The 12,992-nt window shown below is 34.1% G+C and overlaps 1 protein-coding gene across 2 annotated transcripts in view; it reads right to left on the minus strand.

Annotated features, from left to right (window-relative positions):
• The window catches only part of ADAMTSL2 (ADAMTS like 2), a 1,179,463-nt gene that overhangs the window by 767,006 nt on the left and 399,465 nt on the right, over positions 1-12,992 (minus strand). The window lies entirely within an intron of this gene.

The raw sequence follows: 12,992 nt of genomic DNA on the forward strand, positions 1-12,992 counted from the left end.
AACTTTAACAATTTGTAACAAGATGTTTCACTGTAATTTTCTGCTTGGAGCTTTTCTCCCCAGGACTCCATTGAAAACGGGTTCTTTGTGACCCAATGGACTATCCTGGTAAACCAACTGCAAATAAATAAATAAATAAAATAAATATATATACACACACACACACAGAAATATACACACACACATACACAGAGAAATAATACACACACATATATATATATATATATAGGTTTGCTATCAATATTTCGCTGTGCAATTGCACGGCTATGAATTATTCGAACAACATATGTTCGAATACTTCATAGTAAGGCAGGTGATGTGAGTGACCATTATTATTGCGAATGGACTGTGCATTCGCAATTCTAACATTCGCTCATGTAAGAGGTACAGTGCGGTTAGGGAAATACATCCCTTTCCTCACTGTAGTGCGATCTCGGAGTTGGAATATTAAGTTTGGGGGGTGTGGGGGGCACAGCCCCCCACAGGGGGGGTGCAGGGGGGCTTGCCCCCCTGCATAAATGTAAGTTTAGGCTAGTTAGGTAGGGAGTTAAGGGAAGGGTGGGAGTGCTGTTAAATGTCGCTCGCGACATTTTCGACATTAACAGCTGTTTTTCGACTTTAGGAAGGTTTTGAATTGTGTACTTTCGGCGAAACACTTCGCTAATAAGTACACATTTTGTTTTAATTTTTGACATAATGATAGTAAACATATATATATATATATATATATATATACACACACACACACACACACAGAGGAATAAATACACACACATTATATATATATATATATATATATATATATATATATATACATACAAACACACACATTATATATATATATATATATAGATATATATATATATATATATATATATATATATATATCCCTTCAGAAGCTCAAAGTTTCAAAACTTTGAACTTCAAAAGGCCGAGACCATAAAATCAAAGTTTGGAAACTCTGAACGTTTTCACTGGAGATCTCTGTATAGCACGGAACTGGATATGTACTATTTTCCTCACTGTAGTGTGATCTCAGAGTTTGGATATTTAACTAGCAGGGGGTATAGGGGGTGCAGGGGGGCTTACCCCCTACAAAAACATATATATATTTTTTTGTATTAAGCTCTCAATGTTTCAAAACTTTGATCTTATGGTCTCCGCCAGTTTTGAAACTTTGAGCTTCTGAAGTAGATCCATACATACATATATATATATATATATATATATATATATATATATATATATATATATCTGCAGTAAAAACCAAATGGTGTGGCAAGAGTTACCTCCAACAACGAACAGTAAAAAATAAAACAGGAGGTAGCAGCCACAGTTATGTAGAATAACAGCTTTATTAGTAAAAGAGGTGAGCGCTTTCGTGGCACCAGCCACTTCATCAGACAATCAAAGAAGAGTAAAACACAGCATTTATACCAAGATTTTCATTGCCGTCAACTACCCAATTAATCCTTAAAACTATATACCTAGTATAAAAAGTTTTATACCTAGTGTGAAAATTTTAAAAGCTTAAAATTAAAAACAGCTTGACAACAGAAACAACATATCACATCATACAACTTAATATATACAATATAAAAGTATAAGTATAAAAGGTCGAGGGGGAGGGGGTACTACCTACTGTTTCTTTAAATCTCTATTTAGAAGAATGGGTTTAGTATTAATTTTGTCATTCAGGCCTACCCCAATGTTAGCTCGTAGCCTTATAATCCATTCTAGTTCCCTAGTTTCTACTCTATTCCTAACATCTCCACCTCTATTGTCGGTATAGACTTTATCTATTACTAAAAATAAAAATTTGTGTGTCTCATCATGGTCCCTCACATGCCTGGCTAAGGCATTTGTCTCTATTCCTCTGGCGATATCATATATATGCTCCTTCATCCGGTCTCTCAGCCTTCGCATTGTCATTCCAATGTAGAAGGCAGGACAAACTGTGCAGCGTGCCAAGTATTTAATATTCATACTGTCACAGTTAGCTAATATTCTGAAGGTAAACTCCTTCTTTAGATCTGAATGTAGAAATCTACTTCCAGTGTCAACAAAGGTGCAGTAATTACATTTATTGCAGGAGAAGGTTCCATATCTGACTGCATTTTCTGTTCTTGTTTCCATGGGTTGTGGTCCACATAATAATCTTTTTATGGATTTTTTTATTCTTAAAAGCAAATCTCGGGGTCTCACCTACCAGCCTTTTAACATCATCATCAGCACATAGTATATTCCAGTTTTTTCAATATACTTCCTGTAAAGATCTAATGTTACTCGAGTAGGATACTTGTACTCTCATAGGTTTCTTACTAACAGTTCCTCCATCTATGATGGTATCTATATCTGAAAAGTATGGCTTACCTATTCCTTCCCTTGCCTCAGATAGACCTGCTAATAACAGTTGGATCTCTTTTTCACTGTACCCTCTATGTATGAACCTTTCCTTCATGTTCTTGATCTCTTCCTTATACTTAGTTTGATTAGCTGTGAGTCTTGATGCGGTCAGACCTTGGCCTCTTACAGTGTTCTTAAATATATGTCTCGGGTGCATGGTCTGTCTATAGAGATAGCTATTCCTATAACATTCTTTCCTATAGATTTCAGTTTCCAGAACACCTCTATCTTTTTGAAGTATCCTGACATCCAGATAATCTATAACATCATAGGAATGCTTCATTGAAAACTTAAGGAAGCTGGTACTATTATCTACTTTGTGGAAGAATGATAGAAATGAGGCTACATCACCTCCCCATAAAATAAAGAGATCATCCACAAATCTCCTGTGGAATTTCAGATACCTTCCCATCTCAGTCAGTAGGAATTCTTTCTCCCACATAGCCATAACAATATTTGCGTAGCCATTTGCACATGAAGTGCCTATGGCCATGCCATCCTTTTGTCTATATAGATTTCCTTCAAACAAAAAGATATTGTTCTCTAATATCAGTTCCATCAATGGTGATAATAAATCAGTAACTTGTACATCATATATTTCGTCTTTCATTAAATACTGTTTGAAGAGCTCAACACCTTTACTATTGGGGATGACTGTGAATAGAGATTTCACATCCAATGTAATCATGAGCCATCTATCCTCCACAGCTATACTCTTACAAAATGCATACAGATCTTTTAAAAACTGTTTTGTATCAATTTATACATATACATTCTTTTTCAACACAGTTTTAAGGTGGTGTTCCACAAAAATGGACAAAGGTTCAGTACACCAGCCCCTCCCTGATACAATGGGTTTCATGGGGAGCACTCTGGGATATTTATGTATTTTGGGGAGTCCTTGTATGATGGGTAGAATAGGTTTCTCTACTATGAAGTACTTGAATAGCTCTTGGCTAATAACTCGACACTGTAAACATTTAAATAATGCATTGTATATTAACATGCTACTTACATGCACCTGTTGAATATCTACTTTCTGATAAGAAATATCATCATTCAACATTGTCAGAATGGATTCCTTATAAAAAACATAATCCATCACCACTAGAGAACCACCTTTATCAGCTGGTCTCACTGCGATGGAGCGATCATTACACAAAACCTCCAAAGCTTCTTTTTCTTCTCTGTTAAAATTATAGAAGCATTTCTTAAAATTACCACTATCATGCATCTTATATATTTCTTTTATACATGCTTTTTCGAATGTCTCAGTAGTAGCACTGTTTACAAGAATATAGCTACTTGGCTTCTTAAAAATGTTCACACAGCTATTACTCATATCACTGTCACCAAACTGAGATTTAAGCATAAGATTCCTAGTAAACATTTTAAGTTCTATAATATTGTCAGTCACATCCATTCTACTTGCTGGTACAAAGGATTTCCCTTTGTTCAATACACTTATCTCAGAATCAGTTAAAATCCGCCGTGATATATTCCATACTAATGGATGTTGGATTGTTGCCACATTTTCTTGAGTGTCATAAGTTGTTCCTCTTCTATGGATGCTTTCCATTTCATCCTTCCTCTGCTCGTGGAGCGGTTCTGAAAATTTGTAATTCGTATAGGATATGGTGAAGAAAGAGCCATGCTGTCAGATGGAACTGATGACATATGGCTACTGTTAAAGTTAGTAGATACATTTCTTTCTGCAAATTTGCTGCAAGCTCCTCTCTCAGGCCTCTGTATCTCACTACTGCTCATGGAATCAGAGGGAGGTGTGGTAGGAAGTGGCATTACAGCATTAGAGTTCTCTAGTGTATCTCTAACAAGAGAATATAGACCAGAGATATATATATAAATAGATAGATAAAGATATATACATACATACACATTATTCAAATTGGTGTCATCTTGGTGAATGTATATAGACACCAGGAACGTTAGGCTGAAGTCCTCACATCAGAGGATTTAGAGGAGAACCTCTTCCCTGAAAAAATGCTGTTTTCTGGACTTTAATGTTTTCTGTTTGGCTTCAAACAAAAACATTATTGAGTGGGTGGCAGCGTGGTATATGAGCTTCTATAGTACTTAAATTCTTCTGCTTATTCTTAACCTTTTCTGATTCCCATTTTTGCTTTTCTCAGCCTGTCTAGTTCTGTCCCACCCTTCTTTCTCTTCCTTCTGCTATGAACTAAAAGATCTTGCTTTCCTTGATTCACTCATTCATTCTGCTAAATTTCAGTGTCACCTTTCTTTTTAATTTATATACATACATACTTGTATATGCAGTGTTTAAGCCCTAGAGACATCAAGGAGCACTGATCCATATAATGCAAATTCATATACCCTTTCACCAAACCAGGTATCCAAAATCTTTTTAAAACAGTTCAGTCCCTTGACTGATCTTCGGTATACAGGCAAATTATTACAAAGTTGGGTCATCTTGACTATAATAAATGAGTGTCTAACACTATATTTACCCATTTTGACAATGATTTTCAAGTTACTGTGTTTAATGCCCTTAAAATGTTATTAACTTCAATATCAAACAAGATTTACAATCTGACATCATGAAAAGTATTACAAGCAAGTATCTATAACTAACAGAAAACAAATTCAAATGATTACACTTAGAGCAATAGTCTAAATTTTTCAAGTACATATCCTTTTTGTGAATCTCCTTTGATCCTTTTCTAGACAATTTACATTTGCCTGTGTGAATGTAAAAAAAATATTATATTTAATAATGAGAAGTATATGTGTTGTAAATAATTCAGACAGGTAGTTTTATTTCTTGTAGTAAAATTTTTCAACAACAAAAAAAATACACTTGATAGCCTTGCTTGAAATAGCTTCAATATGACCTTTAAAGGACAAATTAGAAAAGATGTGAATATCCATTTCATGATAAGAATTCACTACCTGGAGTTCATTAGATGATAAATAAATAGAATTCCTTTGAATCTTATTGGAAGAATACATTACCTTGCATTTATCCATACTAATTGTAAGACCAACAGCATGTGCCCCATTGTTCAGGATTGAAAGATAAATGGTCAAAACCAGATCCGTTTTGAGTTATAAACCCTATCTTACAGTTATCTGCATAGTTCAATATCCAAATTGTATCATTGTTTTTGGTGTGGTAGAAAATACTATATTAAATAAGAAAGATCCTAAAAAAGAGCCCTGATGGACAACAGATTTAACAAATGAATAGTCAGAGTAAACATTATTTATCCTGACTCTTTGTTTCCTATGTAACCAGGACATTATCCTTTTAATTATATAACACCTAATATCAGATTTTAAAATATACTCTCTAATAACCTAATAAGATACGCTATCAAAAAGCCTTAGCCAAATCCAGAAAAATAACTCCTGGTGTAAGAACCAGATCTAGGGCCATAATAACCTGATTATTGAAACATATTAAACTATTCTGAGTGGCTGTACCTGTAATGAACCCATACTGATCCAAGTCTCTAATATCTCTGTTCACAGTAGTTTTATTCATTAACTTTCTCAGACATTTTTCAAATGTTTTCCCTAGTAAAGAAGTTAAATTAATAGGCCTACTGTTTTTTCATTTCCTTGTCATTACTTTTCTAAACAGGGATAACACATGAAAGTTTAAGAGTTAGGAACTCATCCATTGACCAACAATTTATTAAATATTACATATAAAACAGGTGATAAAACATCATTCTAACTAAAAATAACCTGGAATTAACTCAGGACCCAGCAAAGCAGATCTCTTAATTATTTAATGCCCAAATAATTGCCAACTCAGGAATTGTTGGGCATATCCCTGATACAGAATTAGATAAATTACAATTATCTGAAGGACAATCTGAATTAAATTAAAAAATATATAATATATATGTTTATAAAAAGGCTGTAAGGTAGAATTTTTTTACTTATCAAATTATATATATATTAATAAAAAACCTTTTTGTTAGACATGTCAATGATCAATTTACATTCATAATTTTCCTTCACCTTCTTAATTTCATATTTCAAAGGTTAACCAATTTTATTAAGTTTACGTCTATTAACATGAGTAGGGAAATTCATTACCACTCTGTTTGCTTATTGGTTTCATCTATACAGCCTAATAATTGATTTTGACCACCAGGGAGTCTTCCTAATGGTAGGTCTAGTAAAATCAGTAGTTTACATACAAGAACCACCTAAAATGCATTCAAGTCGAGAATAACCATACTCAGAACCAAAATGTGATAATAATGAGAATGCCGCCATATTCATCTGAATATTTTGTGACACAAAACACCAGAATCTACAGGTGATATAAAAAGTTTACACACCCCTGTTAAAATGCCAGGTTTTTGTGATATAAAAAACAAGACCACATTAAATGATTTAAATACATTTCCCACCTTTAAATGTGATATTGGTAAACATGCAATATTTGGATAATTAAAATGACCAAAAACTATAATGTTAGATTTTTTCACAAAGCAGTTATCCAAATTATTTAAAAAGTTCCAATGAACTTCACTAGACATATTTGGAGCTCTATAATTCAAAACAACCACAACCTGTAGAATTCAATTGAAAAACAAACAAACATCTGTTAGGGGAAAAAATATAAAAGATAAAAAAAAATGTACAATATGCTGGTTGCATAAGTATATATATATATATATATATATATATATATATATATATATATATATATATATACACACACACACACACACACACACACACACACACATATATATATATATATATATATATATATATACATATATGTATAATACTTTGTTGTGTGTGCACACCCTTAAACTAATACTTTGTTGAAGCACCTTTTGATTTAATTAATTAATTGGGTCTTCTTGGGTACACACCTGTCATCAATTAAAAAGACTCTGATGAACCCCAAATAAAGTGCAGCTGTCCTAGTAGGATTTTCCTGACATTTACTCAGTTGCCTGCTACAGCAAAAGCCACAGTTCGCATGTTGCAAGGAACTGGACATCCTATCCAAAACTGATGAAAAACAAGACAAAAACTGGTCAGGGAGGCTGCCAAGAGGCTTACAGCAACACTGAATGAGCTGCAGGAATTTCTAGTAAGTACTGGTTGTGTACTACATGTGATAATCTTTTGTATTCTCCATATGTCTGGACTATGGGGTAGGGTTGCAAGATAGAAGCCTTTTCTTACACAGAAAAACATCCAGGCCCAGCTAAAATTTGCAAAACAATCCATCAAGTCTCCCAAAAGCATGTGGGAAAATGTGTTATGGTCTGATGAGACCAAGGTTGAACTTTTTGGCCACAATTCCAAAAGAGACGTTTGGCACAAAAACAACACTTTGCATCACCAAAAGAACACCACCTCCATAGTGAAGCATGGTGGTGACCGTATCATGCTTTGGGGTTGCTTTTCTTCACCTGGAACTGGGGCTTTAGTCAAGGTGGAGGGAATTATCAACAGTTCCAAATACTAGTCACTTTTGACCCAAAACCTTCAGGCGTCTGCTAGAAAGCTGAAGATAAAGAGGAATTTCATCTTTCACCACAACAATGACCCCAAGCATACATCCAAAGCAACAAAATAATGTCTTCACCAGAAGAAAATTAAAGGTTTGGAATGGCCCAGCCAGAGCCCAGACCTAAATCCAATAGAAAATCTGTGGGGTGACCTGAAGAGGGCTGTGCACAAGAGATGCCCTTGCAATCTGACAGATTTGGAGTGCTTTTGCAAGGAAGAGTGGGCAAATATTGGCAAGTCAAGATGTGCCATGCTGATAGACTCCTACCCAAGAAAACTGAATGCTGTAATTAAATGAAAATGTGCTTCAACAAAGTATTAGTTTAAGGGTGTGCACACACAACAAAGTATTAGTTTAAGGGTGTGCACACTTATGCAACCAGAGTATTGTTCATTTTTTTATTTCTTATATTTTTCCCCTAACAGATCTGTTTGTTTTTCAGTTGAATTGTACAGGTTATAGGTCACATTAAAGGTGTGAAAAGTTTTGAAATTATTTATTGTGGTCTCATTTTTCTATAGCACAATAACCTGGCATTTTAACAGGGGTGTGTAAACTTTTTATATCCACTGTATATATGTAAACATAGTGCTGAACTTTGAATAACAGATAGTAATGTGAAAGCAACTGCATTATGAATTGATCCAGCAAGAGGAGAAACAACTTCTACTGGATAAATATCAGGAACATTAACTGCAACAATATTTAGTATATTTGAACCTCTCATGCTAGAGGTAACCAACTGAACCAACCCATGGAAAGAAAGTGTGTCAAGAAATTCTCTTTCATATACAGAGTTATGTGATATTGGTAAACATGCAATATGTGGATAATTAAAATGACCAAAAACTGTAATGTTAGATTTTTTCACAAAGCAGTTATCCAAATTATTTTAAAAATTCCAGTGAACTTCACTAGACATATTTGGAGCTCTATAATTCAAAACAACCACAAATGAAGCCCTGTAAGATTTAACAAATAATTGGACAGAAATTGTTTCATACATAACCTGAAGACTTAATAAACTCGATGAAACAGAACTATGAACTCATAACGTTGCACCTTCTCCATGAAGATTTTGTCTAAGGCATTCATATTTAAATGATTAAGGAGTATGCTTAAAGAATTCCATGATTCAGTAATAACAGACCTTTGCTTCTTTTGCCCTAGTTTTTGCCTTTTTGCTAGCATCTTTGTAATGATCCCCCTCTTTCTCTTCATTTCTTCTTTTTTACCTCCTGTAAGTGCTGCCTTTTGCCCTCTTTGCTGGCCTCAGATCACAACAGAGTTACATTAGCCTTATTTTTTGCTCTTCTTTATACTCTTATTCATAGCTGACATTACCCATGGTCCTTTCCCATAGATTGTCTACTTCCGTGATTTGCTGTCACTCTCCTAATATATTCTCCAATACAGCAAAATCAACTCATGTAAAATCCCACGCCATCATTTTTGTCTTTTTATCCTTACCTTTTTCACCTGCTCTGAATGAGACAGTAGCATGATTATTTTCCTTAATAGTGCATCATAGTGACCTCTGCCTTGGTTTGCACCCCATCCAGAACTTATCCAGCTGGATGGACCACTCATGATACAAAGCGTCAATCAACTCTACTTGCTCTCTACCCAAGGACTCTGAATTTCCCAGTCTTTTCCTGGCAGATTTAGATCCCTTTGAGTATTTGATTCTTCCTCCCACTTTCCTTCTTTATTTACTCCTCCAGTCATTGGCCTTATTAATTGGATCGCATCAAACCATTTAACACACTATGTAACTCATAATCAGACATGAAAAGTATGATCTGCTTCTGTGTACAGCAGGTGCAACATCTGCAGATTTCACGTTGCATTAGTTATGGCCAATATGCCTTCTTCAGTTACTTTCAGAAAAATGTTAACCATGCCATCCCTAATTTTTTTCACATTTTTATTCCCTAACCAACACACAGATCTTTAGTACTGCTAATATGTGTATACACTTTTAGCATCAGTCTTATTTCTGATTTTACAAATAATGCCTAATTTCTTTATTGTATCATTCTTTATTCTTTCTCATTATTTCTTGTTCTTCGATATTCTGTCCTTCTCAGTATTCCTTGCCTCCAAACTTCGCATGCTCCATTTTGTGGCCGTCACCTGCTGACTATACTAATATACCAGCAATAGGGAAGAGATCTTAATTTTCAGTACTTATTACTGCTTACTACTACTACTGCTGCTACTATTACTATTTCTTATTACTACTACTGCTAACTGCAACTATTATTACCACTAACTACTAATGCAACTACTACTAACACTTCTAATGCTTATTACTACTACTGCTAACTGCTACTATTATTACCACTCACTACTAATGCAACTACTACTAACACTTCTAATGCTTATTACTACTACTGCTAACTGCAACTATTATTACCACTCACTACTAATGCAACTACTACTAACACTTCTAATGCTTATTACTACTACTGCTAACTGCAACTATTATTACCACTCACTACTAATGCAACTACTACTAACACTTCTAATGCTTATTACTACTACTGCTAACTGCTACTATTATTACCACTAACTACTAATGCAACTACTACTAACACTTCTAATGCTTATTACTACTACTGCTAACTGCTACTATTATTACCACTCACTACTAATGCAACTACTACTAACACTTCTAATGCTTATTACTACTACTGCTAACTGCTACTTTTATGATGACTCACTACTAATGCGACTATTACTACCACCACTGTTTCCTACTACCACTTCTAATGCTTATTACTACTACTGCTTACTGAAATTACTATCACTACTGCTTACTGCTACAACTAACTACTACTACTACTTATTACTACTACTATTGCTGCTTAATATTACTCCTCTACTGTGATCACTTTTTAACCTGATTTTCTGAATCAAACTTTAATTTCTTCCTGCCACAATCACAGGCTACTGCAGTCAATGTCTCCATTTTCTAAAAAGTTGGTATCCCATAACAGTTGATGCATTTTACTTGCACTATGTTCCTAGTACCATCTAAACCCCAGTAACATATCCCTATCCTTAAGTGTCTCTTTCTCAATCTCACAAAACTTTATTTAGCTATGCCTGTCTTTTTATTTACTTATGTTACTAGACTGTTTTAAAATATACTACACTTACCGGATTACCTACAGAGCTATGATTTTATCAGATATAAGATTTGCTGTCTATATTAGGTGCTATATCCTCTCCTCTTCTGAAGCCTTATGTCTACAAAGTGTTATTGTATCTTTGTATAACACACAACTGGTTTAACTGCCACTTTGCCATCCCTTATTTTGTGTCTTTCTCTACTAAACAAGAACATATCCCCAAAACTGTTTATAGTTTACTCCAAAGTGATTTAAACGTATTGTGATAAGCTAAACTCTTAGGTAGCGACCTCATTTTTGTTACTTGCTACCCAACTAGCTTTCCAACTCCATCTATCTCACTATCCATCTGCCTGTGTATCTATTTAGCAATCCATCCATCTATTTATCTAGAAGAAATAACATGGTGACACCTATGAACCTCTCAAAATTGTCCTGAAAGAAAACCATGCATACATAACTAAACACTTTCGCACTATTTAACAAAGATGCCTTCACTATTAAATAAGATGAAAGCACTGAATTGATTACACCTAGCAGGTTTTCTTTCAGTATCTATCTCTGCATATGTATATATGAACGTATGTATGTATCTGCTTATCTGGTTTGCTATGTATCTGTCTACCTATTTAGTTAGCATTATTTATTCATTAAATGGGTAAATAAATGACCTGATTCAGTTAGTTATTTTTTTCATTCAAAGCCCTCTTTCTTCCTGGGATTTCACTTGACTAATTGAAAATAATTAAAGGTTTCCAGAATTTAACTACTTCCAAATCTTGATTGTACCATATGTGACCTTTAATATTATTATGTAAATGTACAAAAAAGACTACACCACACAGACCAACATATTACAGAGATACAAGAACTGATACTTTATCTCAAGGCTGATATCAAATGCAGCAATAAAATAATGCCCCTTTGTTTCTTTATTGGGATAACATGTTTGGGTTATCATATGATTGCCTTGACTAGATACGATTTAGTCACTTTCTGATTCTGTCACTGATAATTATACTGATTTAATATGTACAAACTAGTTGTACTTGTAGTGCTTCTCTCTTTTCTGAAACTGTTAAATTATTTATATAATAAAATAATTTATTATTTATACAATGAACCCACATGAACCACTTGCCATGTTGATTTTAAACAGCAGCTCATTAGAATGTGCAAACATTTTTATTTTTATACTGAATTTCAGTTACACCTATTAATGTCCCATAGATCATTATATATAATTATTTAGAACTGCCTCGGTGATATCGCAGCATTAGTCACACAAGCTGTAAAAGTTCAGAATGTTTTCTTTATAACTGTATACAGTATAATATCATAATGTAACTACAAAAAAACAATCTGTTTTCCCTAGAACATAACTCTCAATGTCTTTTCTCCAGAATCAAGGACAAAACCAGAAATAATCCAGGACAAAGACATTAAATCAGATAAACTTTTTTTAATATTAGCACTACTGATTTAGAAATGAGAGAACAGAGGGCTCAAATTAAGTAAGCCTGCTGCTGTTGTACTCATATTAATGGTGGGGTGGAGGGGTCAGCTTTCCGCAGCACGAACTTATAAGGAGTGCTGAACAGGACAGTTTGTAAACTGTCAGATTGATCTTTTCTTTTAAAGGTAATGGTTGTAAGGTTACTACAAAATGAATCTTTGTAAACTTAAAAAAACAGAATGATAGCTCATAAATTATCGACAAAAAAGACAAATCCAAACCAGGGCACAGAACCAAGTTGTAGTAAAGTGAATTTAATCCAAGTAGAAATGAACCACGAACCACTGATACACAATAAATTTAAGCGCTTTTCGTCTGACTAGTAACAGACTTCTTCAGAAAATAAAATAAATCAGACAAGGAGTGCTTAATTTATATCAAAAAGTGCGGGAAAATACAATTA

Source organism: Protopterus annectens, chromosome 16.part0, assembly GCF_019279795.1.
Source record: "Protopterus annectens isolate FY-2018-M chromosome 16.part0, PAN1.0, whole genome shotgun sequence".
Taxonomy (NCBI): Eukaryota; Metazoa; Chordata; order Ceratodontiformes; family Protopteridae; genus Protopterus; species Protopterus annectens.